Genomic DNA, 17,698 nt, shown 5'->3' on the forward strand with positions numbered 1-17,698 from the left:
CCTGAACTTTTTTCCTTTCCTACTAAAAACACATAGAAATATCTTCAGCTTGTTGGTGACAGCTTAAATGGAGACAGCAGTGGGAAGAGAAATAGAAACAGAATCAAAATCATAAAAGAAAGGAAGAAAGGGTACTTTGAAAAAATAAGGAAATAAGGAAAGAGGTTTAATGTAAATGTGTAGCATGATGACTCAGCTCATACATAAGTACACAGGGCAAAAATACATCTACATAAATGTGGCCAGTAAACTTTAAGGATACAGAAAGGAGCCGTTTATTGCCATGTAGCTTCCGCGGTGAGCTAAAATTATTTCCTAAATAACAGGTCTGCATTCTGGCTGAATTATTGTGTAACCAAGAGGCAATAACTTTCACCTAATTTCTCCCCCAGCTACCTATAAAACCAGCAGCAGGACCTAGATTCAGGTAATCTTAGGTGCCATTTGCAGAAAAGTCAATCCTGGACACATTGCTAGGGAAAACTATATCACCAAACATTGCAGGTTTGAGGAGGATTAATTACCTATGTGGTTAAACTTTACCAAGTTGGGAAAAATAAGATCGTGTTAATTAGAAACTTTCTATGGTACTTACATGTTATTTACCTTTTCAGGACCTGTCATCTTGAAGAAATCTGATCAAGTGTGGCCGGATGTTTTTCTGAACCTCCATTGCTAGAAAAGTTTAATTCAGATATCATTTGAAAGTTTCTCTCATAAAACACAGAGATCTCCAAATAATACTTAGACTCCCTAATGATATTCAGTTTTAAAATGTGCTTCTTTCCATAATTTGAACAATGAGTAAGAGAGGACAAATTTATATTGATTTTTAAAGTCATTCATTCTTACATCTGTTTAGTAAGTATTTCAACTGACTTAGATATGGAGGTTGGCAATGGAGTCTTCTTTTTTTTTCCTTTTAGGATTTATATAATTTTAAATTCAATGTAATCTGTCATTGTGGCTTTAATGGTTGGTGGTAATTTTGTCAAGCATTATAATTCATAAAGAGAATTCTTATAGAAATAAGCTGTTTAGATATAAATTCAAATAAGTGAAGCTATATCTTAAATAATATGTAGGGTTTAAAATTTATATGTTTCTTTATGAGGACTTCTCATCTTGTTTAACTTCTTTCAGAGCTCCATATATGTACATTACTTTTAATTTTCAGTGCTGAGGATGGAACCCAGTACCTTGTGCATTCTAGGCAAGCACTCTACCCTTAAGCCACAACCCCAGCTGTACATTACACTCCAAAATAATGCTTCTAAAGCTGGAGAAAAATAAAGAAAAAAATAGTTACATCATAATTTTTATGAGTAAAAGATAAAGACATTAGAATTATTTAACCTGGGGAAAAGTTCATACTTCAGGTAACTGGGTAAAAGTTCATACTTCAGCTGATGTATTCTGCAAAAACCTGGATAAATGTTAAAAACCTAAACCCCTAAGTCTAGTTCTAGCTTGAGGAGGCAAATTATAAAACTATTCTAATAGAACATGGAAGTTTAAAACATGGAAAAAACCACAGCCTTAAGTATGCTGTCTTCAGAGTTACAGAGGACATGGGTGTGGCTCTGCCCAATGTACACTAAACAGATTCTAGGTTTAGAATCTAAAGAGCCTGTGGATGGAAGGAGTTCAAAATGATACTAAAATCAGATACTTAATCGAAAGTTTCTTTATGCATCTGGCAGCTCACAATTCCTTTTAGGCAAAAACAAAAACAAAAAAAAAATGGGGGTCTATGAATAAGTGGTAGAAGATACTGAAAGAAAGCTAAGTATTCAAGTGAGGATACTGTTCCCCAGAGTAACTTTATCTAGATTTTGAAGAGTCCTTAATTTGCCCATAGGGCTTTTTGCCCACTCATTTTATAGTGAAACTTTCTAAAGGACATGTCGCCCCCTCCACTCCACCTTACATAGTATTGCCAGTTATGGAAGAGGCCCAATGGGAAAAGTGGGTTATGCACACAATGGTAGAGGACACCCAAATTATTCTGTTTATTGTCTCTTTTAAAATATAAGCAGACAAGATGAGATAAATGAAGAGAATCAGCATGGAAGGAAAAAGATTGAGATGAAAAAAATCTCCCCAAGAATATTTAAGAAAATAGAAATATTTGAGGAGATTTCAACATATGTCATATCCATGAAACAAGAATGGTTATGGCTCAATTATAGATCAAGGCAGAGCTATAAACTAATTTTAAAAATTTTTAAATGCAATAAAAGTCAAGGAGAGAGACAAAAACAGAGAATAGATGATAGATAGCTGATAGATAGACCAATTGATGATAGATAGAGAGATAGCACTGTATTCAGTAATTGCAATATGGGGACCCCTTAGAGAGAAAGAATGGAGAAAGAGTAGAAAGTAGAGAAATAATAGAAGGTATTTTTCCAAACTAAATACAGTCTTAGGTTTATAGTTTGAGTTTATTTACTAAGTGTCCAGCACATTGGATAATAAAAGGTTATTCTTAAATACATTTTTTGAGAAAATTTGGGCACCCAGTGAAGAAAGAGAAAATCCTCAAAGCTTACAGAGGCATTAACAAGTAACTCACAAGAAAAAAAAGTCATATAAGCATTGAACTTTCCACTATCAGTGACACTGGAAGGTAGACCGCAGAGGATCAATACCTTAAAAATTCCAAAGGAAAATTATTCCCACTCTAGAATTCCATAACTAGCTAAAGTATTGACTAAGTACAAAGAGGGAAAATATAAACATTAACATAAATATTTACATTGGCTCAGAAAATACCAATCTTTTCATCTTTCTTAGAAAGTTTGCTTTCTTAGAAAGATATATTCCAGCAAACTAAGGAAGTACACTACAGATCCATTTCAGAAGAGTAGACAAGTCCTGAGGAATGGCAAGACTGCTGAACCTAGAGAACCAGGTCAAAGGAGGAGAAAGGAGGGTTCACGAGATGTAAAGCATAAGTAATATCCTAAAACATAAGATGTGAAGGTAGAAGATATAAGGATGTGTATTGAAAGCTGTCGAAAAACGGGGAGTGGGAATTTAAATGGATAAGGGAAAGTAATGGAAGGGATTGAGTCGACCAAAGTAAAGTATACTTGAAAGTAAAGCACACCCACAGTGGATATACACTGAGATACCCCTTTGAACATCAACTTAAATATTAATAAAAAATACCAGGACCGTAAAATAGGAACAGAATGGGGGGGTACTAGTAGGAGGGGGGAGGATGAAGGAAGATTAAGGTGAGGGTATGTGGTAGGTGGACTTCATATACCTCTATGAAACAGAACTAAGAAACTTCTTGCAATTTCTCTAAGTGGGGTGGGGAGGGGGTTGAGGGGGAGAGATGATGGGGACAATGTAAATAATGTACAACACAAGTCTAATCAGAATTGTCACTATGAATTCTCCTCTGTATATTGAGTATATCCTAATAAAAACTTATTTAAAAAGATGTAAAGCATGGTTCTAGGACAAAAATAGTGAATAAGAGTTAACAAATGGGTTCTTAAAAAACTTGATCTTGAAGCTAGTGATATTCTCCTTCTACTGGCTTGAGACACTGGACCTGAAAGGTGTAAATATGAACTTAAGAAACTGGTCCAGGGAAAAATAGTATTAAACACATACATAATTACTTTATGCACATGCATAAATAATTATTCTAAAATTTTGGGTCACCACAGAAAACCCTAGAATTCTTGGCTATGCATAAAGGGTAAAATGTGAATAGTCTAAGTCCGAGAATGCAAAAGTTTAGTTAACAGAATGTGCTAACAGAGCAGGTAGGGACAAAATTATTCTCATCTTTCAGTTTGAGGAGTAAGGAATTATTGTCAAGAGCTCATAAAACAAGAAATAGAAAGTTACATGCATTTTCTAAATTATAAATATTATCAATGAAAGAACATAATTATAGAGTAATAATTAATGAAAGTACAATTAACACATTGGGAATAGAAGCAGGAGCAATCAAATACAGTGAGTTAAGCTTACATCTTTCAGAGGACCTGTTCAATAGATGGTGTCATAAAGTTGTTAAGTCTAGAAATATTATCCAGAAATATGGAGGCAGTCATTAAAAATTTTAAATGAGACACATTGACTTTGCCTCTACGGATAGCTGTGACTATTGATTTGAATTGTACGCCCTCTGATAAATAGTGTGCCATATTTATTAAAGGTACACTTGTTACTTTCATAAAACTCTTCCTTGCAACATTAAATAATGTTAAATTCACCAGGATACTTAAACATTTTTAAAAAACTATAAAAATAACATAACTCTGGAATGGTTCATCCACGCATGGGAGAGAAAGCCCCTTGGCACTATGTCCTGAGCACGTGGCCCGTGTGAAGTTGGATGCCAAGCACTGTACGTACCCAGCTTCTGAAGATCACATGGAGAAAATTATAATGCTCATTTCATAGATGGGGAAACTGAGCTTCATGTAACTGGCCCAATGTAACAAAGCAGTGGAGTGGCAGAGCCAAATCTACCCCAAAGTCTAAAATGTATTTAATAAACCAAATTAGAAGGTTGCATTAGATGGTCCCTCAAAGTGTATTTCAAATCTGACATTGATTCCACAAGCAGAATGAGACTGACATCTACTCAAATTTCTTTATCAATCTAAATTTCAGCCACCTGAAAGAACATGGAAACTAAAGGGTTTCATTTGGGGGTGAAGAACAAGGAGCCAAGGCTTTGGTGTGGAGCACAGGTATGAAGGTTGCCCCCTCTTGCATTGTGCATCTGTGTCACACTTACATAAATTTTATCCCATTAATGTGTCCTTTGGCCTTCAACATTTCTGTATGCAAAAATGTCACACCATTATAGGATAATAGCAAATCAAACAAAAAAGGGTCCCTTTATCAAAGCCTAGTTTATGTTTATTTTAAGAGTGCTCAAAAATCCACTCCATGCGGTTAGGTTTTACAGTCCCTGAAAACAAGTTCCAAATTCAGAGATATTTCATAACATTCCTATCAGCATATAAGAGCTTCTTTCACAGCTGGCACAGTGTCCTTTCTTCTGTCTTTTCTAAATCGGTAGGAAGCTCCTTAGATCTCCTTTTGTGAACGTTTTCTCTCCTGGCAGTGGGAAATCACAAAAGGTGCTATTGATCTGGCGCTGAAGTAAAAATTTCCACACAACAAAATAGCTAACATAAGTACAAGTTTAGGCAAGAAATCAAAGATTTTATTAATTATTGCTGGTTGTGTTATTATGAAAAAATACTCAGGCTTATAGGAAAATAAAGAATGAAAATATGTATATGATTTTTCTGTGGGAAAGAGAGAGAAAGAAAGAGAGAGAAGAAAGAGAAACAGGGACAAGAGTTGGGAATGAATGCCATCCTGTGGACACCCCACCAGCACTCACCAGAGGAAGTCAAATTGCCGCCAGGTTGGCTGGGGTTCAGCGCCATCTGCATAGTATTTAAAAGTGAGAGCCAAACTCTGAGCTATTTTATTGGCGTTAGTAAGGAAGTGCTCCAATCTATATCTGAAACTCAACCATTCCAGCTTCTGAGCATCACTAAAAAGAGCTTATGGAGGTCAAGAAACTCAAAAACAGAATGAAGAGCCTCTTTACAGTCCATATAAAACAAGGAATCAGTGGCCTGCATGATCACCAAGACCACTTGGTCTCTAATGAATCCTGGGGAAATCTGGAGGGGACTCTTGGAGGAAAAGGTGTAAGACACAGGAAACTAACAGTACTAATGGATGAAATAGGCAAAGTACAGGTTTTGAGGTTTTCATAATCACTCATTCATTCATCAGTCCCTTAGAGTTACCTCATGTGGTATTATCATTACCCATATTTTACAGGTGAGCAATCTCTGAGGACAAGTTCCTCTATCCAGAATTCTTGTTCTAATGTGAATTTTCTTTTTTTCTTCATAATCAAGTACTTGTTATTGTTCCCAAGTGACTCAGAAATATGCAAATGTGATTCTTAATTGCTTCCAATATCTATGAAGCATTTAAGAAAAACACAGATTTTAATCAGTTCATAAGACTTACCCAGAAATATAGTTAATAACAATAATAATAGCTACCATTTATTAAATACTTTTTATTGCCAACCTTTGCTTTCTATATAATGAATCTAATCATTCCCTGTAATAAATCTGTAAGGCATATGCTGTGATAATACTCATTTACAAGTGGAGAAACTAAGTCACAAAGTATTAGATGCCCTGCTGGATGGAGACAGCACAGTTAGCAAAGAACTGAGGCAAAATTTAACCCAAGGGAACTGGTTCATGAGTCTATGTTGTTCTCCTATCTATTGCTGACTCCAAATTTTGAGGCTTAATCCAAACAATTTATTATTTTTCACTGCTCTGTGGGATAACAAGGATCAGTGAGTGGTCTCTCTTGGGGTCTCTTGAGCAGTTATAATCAGTTGGCAAGTAGGGCTGAAGTCAAATGAAAATGTCCAGGAATGGGTATCTAAAATGGCTTTGCATTTGTTAGACAAAGATGGCTGGGGGCTCCACACAAAGCATCTCAATGTAGGGAGCTTGGGCTCCCTCCCAGTACAATGGTTTCAGCATAGTAGACTTCTTGCACAGCACCTGGCTTCTCCATGTGTGAGCAATTCAAGAGACCAAGAAGAAGGCTCAAAGTTTCTATTTGTCTAACCACAGCCTTCCTACAGTATCACTTTCATGGCACTCTATTGGTCAAAACCAAATCTCAATAACTTCCACTCCACTCTGTTGGTCAAACTGAATTCCAATCACTCAACTCTGTTGGTCAAAACTAAGTCCCAGAGAGAGAGTGAAGATGCAGGGGAAGAGATTATACCTCAGTAGGAAGCCTATTCATGGTAGATCATTGTTGGAGACCAGTATGAAGCTCTTAGCTACACTGATTTGCTGCTTATACTATAAATTGCAGAGCTGGAGTTTTGATTTCAATTTGACCAAGGCAATACAATGTTACTGAAAAGTACATAGCAAATCCTTTCCTAATTAATTATCTTTTTCTACTACAGAAAAATGCAGAGGTAGCACTAAGACTGTCTCAAATGATGGTATCAATGAATTCCAAAGTATCTGGAAAGATGAAGACTCATTAGGTAAGATAAAAGTTAGCATTTTTCTTGTTCCTGTACTTTTCTGAACAAGCTGAAAAACTCTGTAGCATGCAAGCTTTTTCCTGATTGAGTTCTTGTCCCAGACCTGCTACTAATTAGCCTTGACCCAGACACTTCACTTCCCAGTGATCATTTTTATTTCCTTTAAAAAAATTAATTATAAGTATCTTCCATCACAGAATTGGTGGGAGGACTTTTGGGATTGTACACATATAAGTGTACATATAGGTGCTTGGATAGCTAAAACACAGAGTGATTCTCACTTAGGGATTTGGCTGTTGGTTTATGGGTTTGATGGATGTCTCTTCTGCTAGACGGTAAGCTCCATGGTATCAGGGACTCCTGTACACTGCTGATCCTCGCTGCCTATGACACGTCTGAGCCCATTGTTGAAGAGGCATATGCTTTGTCCCCTCAGTGGGAACACTTCCAACTGTGAAAAGGAACATTTTTAATAATTACACATAGAACAAAAAGTGTAAAACAGGCGTGTGGAATTCTATCTTATTACACACTCAGTAAACACTTACTGAATATAATAATTTTTTGTGGTTCTAGGAATCAAAGCTAGGACCTTCTGTGTGGTAGTCAAGTGTTGTGCCACAAGCTACATCCCAAGTCCTTATAAAAATGACTTATCTGACTTATTTCTATTATTTATTTTGTCTCTTGTTATGAATTTCTCATCTTACTCTTCTCTTACTCCCTCAGTCTCCTCCAATTAATTCAAAATCTCAAGCTCCATCTCACATGTAACAAAGAGTTGTCTCTTTTATGAACAAATTTTTCACTACTCTGAATGTTAAACTACCTCCCAAGAATTAGACTGACATTTCATTAATTCCATGTACAATTATATAGTTCCTGCCACGTGGCCCACCCCATCTTAACTGGGGGAGAGAGCAATGACCAAGATAAGCAAAATCCATGCTTTCAGAGAAATTTTCTTTGTTTTGTTTTTGTGGTTCTGGGGTTTGAACTCAGGGCCTTGAACTTATTAGGCAACACCTCGAGCCCTTTTTGCTTCAGTTATCTTTTGAGATAGAGTCTTCTGTTTTTCACTTGGGCCTGCCCCAGACTGCAATTATCCTCCTTCTGGACCACCATGCCTGCCTTGTCCTTTGAAGACAGGATCTACTTTTGCCCAGGCTCACCTTGAACCATGATCCTCCTACATCCACCTCCTAAATAGCTGTGAGTCACTACACCTGAATGAAAGAACTTACATTCTTGGGAAGGAAGACAGACAAGAGACACACAAAATAAAGCAATCTCAGATTGTGGTTGGTGTTACAAAGGACATGAAACAGGAATATTTAGTAGTCAGCAGTGGAGGTTTTAGAAAAGGCAGTCTAGAGAAAGGAGACATTTAAGCTAAAATCTGAATGCATAAAAGATCCAGGCACAGAAGGTTCTAGGGAAAGTACTCAAGGCAGAGCAAGCAGTAAATGCCAATGCCTGAGGGAGGATGAGCCTGGCAGTGCATGGGAAGTGAGAGACCATGTAACCAGAGCAGAAGATGAGCAAAGCAATGGTGTTTGACCAGCTCAGGCCTTGAAGTCACTTCCACCTATGTTAGGATACTGACTCTCCTTACGCCAGTGCTCAGAAGACTTTTGAAGTTCAATGTGATTATTAATAAGATAAATGTGTATGAAGGGTCCTACCCATAGTAGATGTCATACAAATGAAGAATGGATGCTCAAGTGGTAAATGTTCTTCATGTAATTCTTAAAAAGCTATCTTTATAACTTCCCAGCCCAAGAATTAGATACAATATTAAAATCATGAGAATTTTTGTTTTATGTTTCCCTTGATGATCATTGAAAATTCACAAATGGGGTCTACCTGAATATACATTGGCAGGAGATAAATTAGTATAAATGGGTTCTCATTTCTGGAAATTCCTATGGCACCCCAGTCTTGGTGCCCTTGACCTGTGTCCTAATCTGCTGTTCTCACTGCCCTTACACATCCCTATTAATTCTGCATCATCGAATATAACCAGTATGTAAGCACCAAGCTCCCTTGCTTCTTTTCAACCATCACCACAGCCTACCCCGTCTCTTTTATAGAATGAAATACCACTATTTCTAAAGAAATCTCAAGCTAGTCAGTCCATGCTGAAAGGGATTAAGCTTTCTAGTTAGACCTTGGCCTTTTTGTGTGTGTCCTGAGCTGCACCTGTTGTGCAGGTGCCTTTCCAGCCGATCTCCACTGAAATGGACAGCGTATGAAGTCCTTTGTGCGACTCTGCAGGTGTATTAATTATAGACTACCTGGATGCATCTAGAACACTGGCAGTAGCAAGACTGTAGTTAATGTTCCATTAAACAATGTCTCCAATGGTGTATATTGTGAGAATTGTAAGAGACAGTCACATAAGAGCTTAATATAATCCAGGAGTTACTTGATCACCTCAATTGCATCCTCAACTCAATTTTGTTGCAAAATAAATCTTTTTATTTGATTATAAGCCTTATAAATTGATAATAGGTATCAGCCTTGGAATAAGGTATGAGAACTTATATTGGCTGCCATGGAAATAATTTACAGTCAGCAAAATTCATTAGCATTACAGAAATGTTTGCTCTTCTATGAATGTACCCTCATTCTTCTCAGAAGCCAGGAATCCTAAAGGCATTTTCTTATTTTGATTTCAAATGTGAGAAAACTCAGGACTGCCAAAGATTGTATTTTTTAAAAAAAAGGTGAATCTGAGTGGATATTTCACCAAATGCATAAGAAACCAAAGCAATTTGAATGACCTGTGCTGAAAATTAAAAAGCTGTCATGTGGAAGAATCAGCATGTGAATCTGTCACTTGAAAAAGAATAAAGGTAATTAAATCATCCTTTTTTAGTTAGTCCAAGGAAAACCCACAAAGATGAAGCCAGTTTGCTAGCTCATTAGGTAAAGTACATTAAGGCAGCAAGAATCATCCGAGGTTTCTTGAAGCTCTGGAAGTTTCGGGGAATGAATCAAACAATGGAGGAAAGTTGGTCAGGCATGTGTTTCCTGATGCAAGGAGAAGGGCATCTGTCATCTTACTTTTGTTTAGTTAAAAAAGTGTCTCTGACAGTCATTCTTTGACTCAGGGAGGAAGATAGGGGCTACTATAGCGGGGCTGGGGGATTTCTTATTAGAAAGAAAAGAAACATCAGGAGTCCCATTTTGGAACTTGCCAGTTCCAGAGAAAGCTAATTTTCAGCTGTCCAGCTTCATCCTCCTTGAGATAACAATGAAGAGAAAAGAAAGAATGACCTACAAAGGAAAGTTACTTATGGCTACATCTTGACATCTCCTTTGGTTCCTTCATTGGAACATCAGTGCCTAATGAAAGCAACCATGTTGAATATAAAAAGAGATAAAGCAGAGAAAATAAGAAAATAATTCTTTGTGAAATGACCAGACATGTGTCAACACTTAAATTTAATACTGCAAACTGGGCTCTCTGCTTTTGGAGGTATCAGTCCTCTTCACAGCTAAATCAATTCCATTTATATTAATAAATATGTATTGAACCCTACAAAGTACATGAGATCTAAAGCTAGATAAAAGAACAATCCTACCTTCCAGAGACTCAGAGTGTGGTGTGAAAGAAAGACACATAAGCAAGTGACTACAACACAAGTTGGACTGGGACCAGCTGTAGCAAAGACACACAGGCAGAATGTGCGGGAAAGCATGAGAAGCAACTGTGACAACTTGAGCACAGGCAACGCATGAGAGACTAGTACAGTGAGTGATTCAAGGAGACAAGAGTGATCTGCTCCTGGTGAGCGTGGTGGAATTTGACCAGAGATGAGCTGGACAGCTATCGTGAGCTGTCTGTACCTCAGAGCACAGGTCACTAGCTGTGGACCTTCCTGTAGCTTGCATTCTCAAAGCACATGTGTTCTTACTCGTGTTACCAGGACAAGGTTCTTCACTTGGAGCATGTCTTTCTTTGATCTGCCTAATTAGGTTATAAATCCTAAGGAAAGAAACTATGTCTTTCTATTGTTTTTTGTGTACTCCAGACAAAAGAGTTACACACAAAGCAGTCTCCAGTTGCTATACTGAGCATACTCCTTCAGTGCCCGTGAGTTTACAGTCATTTTCCTCACATGTTAAGACTCCAGGGCAGACCTCATCTCTAGAAAGTATTGTTAGCTACCAAGCTGGGAACAGAGGAGAGGAACCTAATTTTTGCTAAAGAGAAGGAGGCCTGGGAGATCATAACATTCATAATTGCAGGATTATTCAGAAATAGGAAAAAACATAAAATGCTATGGAACTCCTATTACCCATTTTAATAACCATCACAAGTTATGAACAAAAGATTCTGAGAGCCCTGTTCCAAAATCTACTAAAATCATCAGCTTGAGACATTTTCTTGGTTTTTGTAATCTCCTCTTATGACAATATTTCACATTTCAGGTTTTGTCATCACTTGTCCTTTTTACAATCTTTTTCACAATTTTAAAGAATGTAACATGCATTCTGTGGGGGGAAAAAAACCCGACAGGGTAGCACCAGATTTCCTCTGACCTTTTTAAGGTTCCCAATTTAGTTAGTTAGCCATTTCTATCCTCCTAGCTTTTCAGAAGCTGATGTGTTAGAACTAAAAATGGCAAAGCTCTCCAAATTGCCAGCATTTAAAAGGTTAAACAGTTTATTTTTATCCTACTAGCAGAGAATTAAAACGCCAATGTGTTCGGGCTTGCTATGACAAAGATCACAGCAAGAATCTAGAAATTTTCTGTTTTTAACCCTTTCCACTTACAATGTTCAGATCTAACTCGGGGGGCTTTCTTCCTGAATTTTGCAAGCTGCTAGACAGTGGCCCTCAGAATTGGTCAGATGACGTTGTGTGGTACCAGGCTACTGCCTTTCTTCCTCAGCATTGGTCACTCAGTCTATAGAAGCCCTGGGATGCAGAATTCAAGTGGTCCCCCAAGAATGGACCACTTTGGGAGGAGGGTCAAAAAAAAAAAAAGAATGGACCACTTGCTGGCAACCAATGGAGTCTACTTTCTACCATATATTAGTTGTACTGAGGGGTTTCATTGTGATATTTCCATATGTGCAAATAATGCATTTTGCTCAAATTCACCCCTTCTATTACTCTTTCTTGGTTTTCTTTCAAATGAATTTTTTGATATGTTGTTGCTCTGTGGCCAGAAATAACTGTTTGCAGTGATATTTAGGGAAGTAAGAACCAGCTCATACGCCTTTTGTACAAAGAGACACAATGGTATAAAAAGACAGCCAAGAATGGTAAATCCTTTACCATTGACAAGGTATGTGTCTTGTTTCTCTACTCTTTCTCCCTTTCATAAATTTTCTGAAGATGAATTCTAACAATTTCTTTCCATATCCTCCATTTGGGAGGTATATGTGCAAAAACTGGGCATCCCAGGAATAGATCGCAAAAGCTGTATCTTGTCACTATGCATTAAGTTTGAACAAGACTTCTCATTAAAGAAAAATAGGGTCACCAAGAAGGCAAAGCTCAGCCAAGAAGGGGAACATCCAAACACTTCACAGCCTGCTCCTTTATTCCCCTCCACTGGAGTAGTCACAATTTTCTGCCAAAATAGCCACTGTTTATCTTTTCTCCCCCATTTCTAAACATGCTTTGAGAGCACGAAAATGGCTGGCATAATTTCCAAGCATAAGAAAAGTGAGCTACCCACTCTCCCAAAGCAGAGGAAGCCTGTGTCGCTGTTAAAAACAACAACAACAAAGAATTTAAAATGCAGGATTATTTTTTGTTGTTGTTTCTGATAGGAGTGCTTGATTTGGCCTTTGGAGGCCTGGCTTAGGCTTTTGTGACCTACACTCCAAGAGACAACCCAAAACTTTAAGGTAGGAGGTGTGGTGAAAATACAAGTATTAGATAAAGGAATTCACTTCTCATGCAACACTAATTCTCTCTCGGGTCCTAAAACTGCACCTCTATTCTCAGAAAAGGGAAATGTAAGTGATAATAATGTGCTATGTTCCTTGAATGCATCAGCCATTCAAACACCACTGCCAGTCCAGGTTTTTAAAAATGTATTTGCTCTTCACAGAATTTTTTTGCATAACATAAAAGTTCTCCTTTTGCCACCTTTCAGGCACAGGGATGATGAGAACACAGGGGAGTTAAGTTCTAAATTCAGCTTGTGAGGTGAAAATTACATAGTCAAAATTACCCTTGAAAATCCATCAAATTATCCATGAAGTAGAGTATACATAGTTTGTACATACAACATTATACGGCAATTTTTATGCTAAATGGAGGGAACTTCAGCACTGGATTAATGGGAGGAAAAAAAGGAAGTCTGTGCTGCAGCTATCTGGACATTCAAAATATTCCATAGGAAAAGACAGAGAATTGTGAATCTTTTCTGGTTTTCTCTAGATCTTGTTAACATTTAGACTCTATAATTCTGATACATGTGAATAGATTTTATGTGCAAATGAGCATTAAACAAAGACAGGTGAGTGAAATGAAAGCTCTATCCCAAAATGTGCATGAGGGTTTGATGTGACTTTCTTGTGACCAGTTATGATTTTATAATGTGGATATATTTTTGATTTTTGATTTATTATACATTAATGAAATTTCATTGTGATAATTCAATCCATGCATAGAGTATACCTTGAACAAATTCACCCCCTCATTATAGTCCCATTCCCCCCTCCCTCTTCTCACTCTTTCAACAGCATTTAGTGGGTTTCCTTGTGCTATCTTCATAGGTATATATACAGCGTTCTTCCATCTTTTCACCCCATAATATCCTTTCCTTTCCCCTCCACCTCCCACTATTCCCCACTCCCCGGTACAGCTTCATGCCCCATTACCACCATCATCATCATCATTTTAGATCTCAAATTCCTTATGCTATCTGACTTACTAGGTAACAGGGACAGGTGTGAATTCACAAGGGCAAATAAAGAGCCCATGACCTAGAGCTTAAATCACTTATTCAAGGTCACTCTGCCCATTAGGGGCAGAACTGGGAATTCAAACCAAACCATTTTACCTCAATTTAGTGCCTCTTTCCAAGGACCCATTACTCAGAAGAAGGAAGCAGTTGTCAAAGAAACTCAGTGTATCTTCACTCAAGGACTGTAGGATGTGAAAAAGCCAGCAAGAAAGGAAAAGGAAAGTCTTTGTGAGGAACCACATTAAGACTCACTTTCCTCCAAGAGGAAAATGAAATTTGTGAGTGAACAAGAGATGGCAAAAAAAATTGTAGACAATTTCTGAGGATTCAGGGAAAAAAGAAAATGAAATCCTGGTAACCTGGCAATGTCAGGAGCTTCACTTGCCTAGAGAGACTTTCCATGACACTAACCACACCTTGGTACTCACCTCAAAAACTTTACAAAATATTTCAAGAAAGAAGAAGGAGGAAGAGAATGAAATGGAGGAAATAGAAAAACTTCTTAGGAAGTCATTTCCTGAGAACCTGGAACCCAATCCCTGGTCTCTGTATGCCAACACCCACACACAAACACATAGACTCACCCACATTTATGTTTTAGGAGAAGTAGAGAACAGGGGATTCTGCTTTTAGGTAATCAAACACAAACTGACATTAGCACCAAAGATCCAAGGGGTTGTTTGGAAGCCAGTGAAGGAAAAGGGATGGGCTTTGGTATTGGAGAATTCCATTCAGATTTTTTCCCGAATTTACTATTTACAATGCTGATAACAACCACAGGCAGTTTTTTCCATGTTGGCATCATCTTGCCAATTTTCATAAATTAGCAACAGATGTTTTTCCTTCTCATAACAAAATGGAAAAATTAGTTTTACCCCAAAAAAATCTTGGAACCATGATGTGAAATGATTTGCACAGATAAAAAATAAGGTAAAGTCTGGAGGTATGGTTCAAGTGCCTGCCTTGCAAGTGCAAAGACCTGAGTTCAAAGGCCAGCACTGACAAACATACATACACAAAGAAAATTAGTAAAATGTAAACAAATGCATTATGGTCATTAATAACCTGCAGTTGAGAATAACCAGAGAATGCATGTTGTTTGTAAGAAGGTAAAGAATGTGTTACTTTATCAGCATGCTAGAATTCCTGTCCATAAGCAACTTGGGAGAGAAGAAAACAAGGGTGAGAAGGCTGAGAACACAGAAGACAGAGACCAGTGAAAGGCGATTCTGAGAAGTGCCCGGGGAAAATTCTAGGGTAGTGCAGTTGATTGGAAGCATTTTAATAGTGGGATTCTCTAATGTCCAACTGAAGGTATCATTTACACTGCTCCCATGACTCAAAGCTGTCCATTTTCTCTCCCCATCCCAACATATGTGTGTGCATGTGTGTGTGTGCATGTAGGGGAGGGAGTTAGACTGGGTATTAAGTCTATTACCTCTATGAATCTTTCTATGGAAGAAATCTCAGGTGAAATCTAGTTTCTCATTCTAGTTTCGAGGAATAGGACAGAAGAAGCAGAAACACAGAGCCCACCTTTGGCCCAGATACCTTCCTCTAATCAGGACTATTACTTAAGTACCCACTGTGTACCTGCTCTGTTCTAGGCAAAGATGATGGAGCAGTGGACAAAACATATTTTCTTTCCTCTTAGGGCTTGTGTTCTACAGGCAAAAAAGATAACAAATTAAAATACAAAATAATTCCAGGTAGTCCTAAACATAAAAAGAATAGTCTGAAAGCAACCAGAGGAAAAAATGATATGTCACATACCAGAGAACAATGATAAGCATTCCTGCAGATTTTCTCATCCAGAAAAGGAAAATTCTGAGGAAAACAGAACATGTGTGAAGTGATGAGAGAAAGCGTTTGTTATTTCAGAACTCTGCATCGTAAAAAACATCCTTCAAAAACGAAGAGCAGTGCAGCACACTTTTTCAGAGAAACCTGAGAGTTGTGCATTAAGGGAAAATTTTCAAGCATAAGGAAAATTCAGTGATAGAATGTCAAGTCAATAAAAAGTAAAGATGAGTACCAAAAATGGGAACTAAGTGCACAAGCTGCATGCCTTGATACTTATTTTCTTCTTGAAACTTTACTACATCACAATTGGCTTTTAAAACAAAACTATGATAGTAAAAGTGCTTTTAAAACAGTGGTATCTTAACCTGAGAGGTGCTGGGTACAGTGGCTCAGGCCTGTAATCCCAGCTACTCTGGAAGCAGAGATCAGGAGGATCGTGTTTGAGACCAGCTTGGAGAAAATGTTTGAGATCCCATCTTAACCAATGACTGAGCACAGTGGTGTGCCTGTCATCCCAGCTATGCAGGAAGCATAAAAAGGAGGATAGTGGTTCAGGACAGTCTGGGCAAAAATGAGAGGCCCTATCTCCAAAATAACTAAGGCCAAAAGGGCTAGAGTAGTAGAGCCACTGCTTCACAAATTCAAGACCCTAAAAAAGTATATATATATAAATTAAGCTGAGAAGTAGGCAGACAAATGTCCTATATCTTGATCTAGGTAGAATTGCAAAGTTATGTGTAACTTGAGATCATCAAATTTAGGCAAGTTGTACTTCATTACTGCATGTAGTTCTACTTCAATAAAGTGTTGTTAGAATGAAAATAAGGACATAAAAAGGTTTAAAGTCAAGTGTAGTTTGAAAACAGTCTTAACAGGAACACACTAATTAGAAAGGAGTGCGGCTGCATTGATATTAATCTGAGTGTTCTTTAAGGAAAATGATCATAGCTAAAATGTTGAGTTATATAATAGCAAAATGCTCAGAACACCAAGATTTTAAAATATACCCTCAAAATATAAAGCTATAATTGACAGAATTACAAGAAAAATCTACCTTTAGAGTAGGACACTTGAGCACATCTTTCTCAGGAACTGGTAGCTCACATGAAAATTCAGTACAGTTCTTTAAGATTTGAGTAGTAAAATGAATACCTTTGACCTAATGAGAAGACCTTAACCAAGCATGCTTCTCTAAAGGACTCTTGGCATAACAGAAATGAGAGAAGAAAAAGTGAGCGTTTTACTCTAAGTCAGCAGAGAAATGGCTTAGGTTTTGAAAAGGAATGCAGAGTTGGTGGAGGTGTTTGTTTTAAAATGGGGGATAGAACAGTAATGATGGGGAGGGTCCGTAGGATCCGTGGGATTCAGGGGAAATGGTGCTGGCAGAGGGAGGAGGGTGGAATTGAAGAGGCAGAGTCCTCAGGAAAGTGAGATGGGGTAGAATCCAGTACACAGATGGAGACGTCACTCTGCTCACTATCCATTGTCACAGGAAGGGAAAACAGGTACACATGCATGTAGACGGGGAAATGTGGGGGTGAAGAGATTAGAAGTTATCTTCCTGATGGTTTATATTTTCTCAGTAATTAAGCAACAGGCCAGCAGCTCACAGTCCAGAGTAGGGAGGGGATGCTGGGAGTTTGAGGAGAAAGGTTAAATGCATGTGATCTTTGTCTTGCAGAGTAGGATAAGAACTTGACATGGGAAACACAGATTGATGTCAGGCAACTCTATGACTCCCACCCCCAAATATTTTACTCATAAATTTAAAGGGAGTCCAGTTGACCAGTCAGTCTCTTTCTCTAGCCATCATAAATGGTTCTGCTGCATTACTAAGTATGAAATTACCTGGATT

At 37.8% G+C, this 17,698-nt stretch overlaps 1 long non-coding RNA gene across 1 annotated transcript in view; it reads left to right on the top strand.

Moving 5' to 3' along the window:
• Positions 1-7,220, top strand: part of LOC141424021 (uncharacterized) — a 28,137-nt gene extending 20,917 nt beyond the window's left edge. Inside the window, exons 2-3 of the long non-coding RNA XR_012448811.1 lie at positions 4,648-4,727; positions 7,019-7,220. This is a non-coding gene — a long non-coding RNA (uncharacterized lncRNA). The remainder of the gene's footprint in view (positions 1-4,647; positions 4,728-7,018) is intronic.
• The last annotated feature ends 10,478 nt before the right edge of the window (positions 7,221-17,698 follow it).

Source organism: Castor canadensis, chromosome 6 (assembly GCF_047511655.1).
Source record: "Castor canadensis chromosome 6, mCasCan1.hap1v2, whole genome shotgun sequence".
Classification (NCBI taxonomy): domain Eukaryota; kingdom Metazoa; phylum Chordata; class Mammalia; order Rodentia; family Castoridae; genus Castor; species Castor canadensis.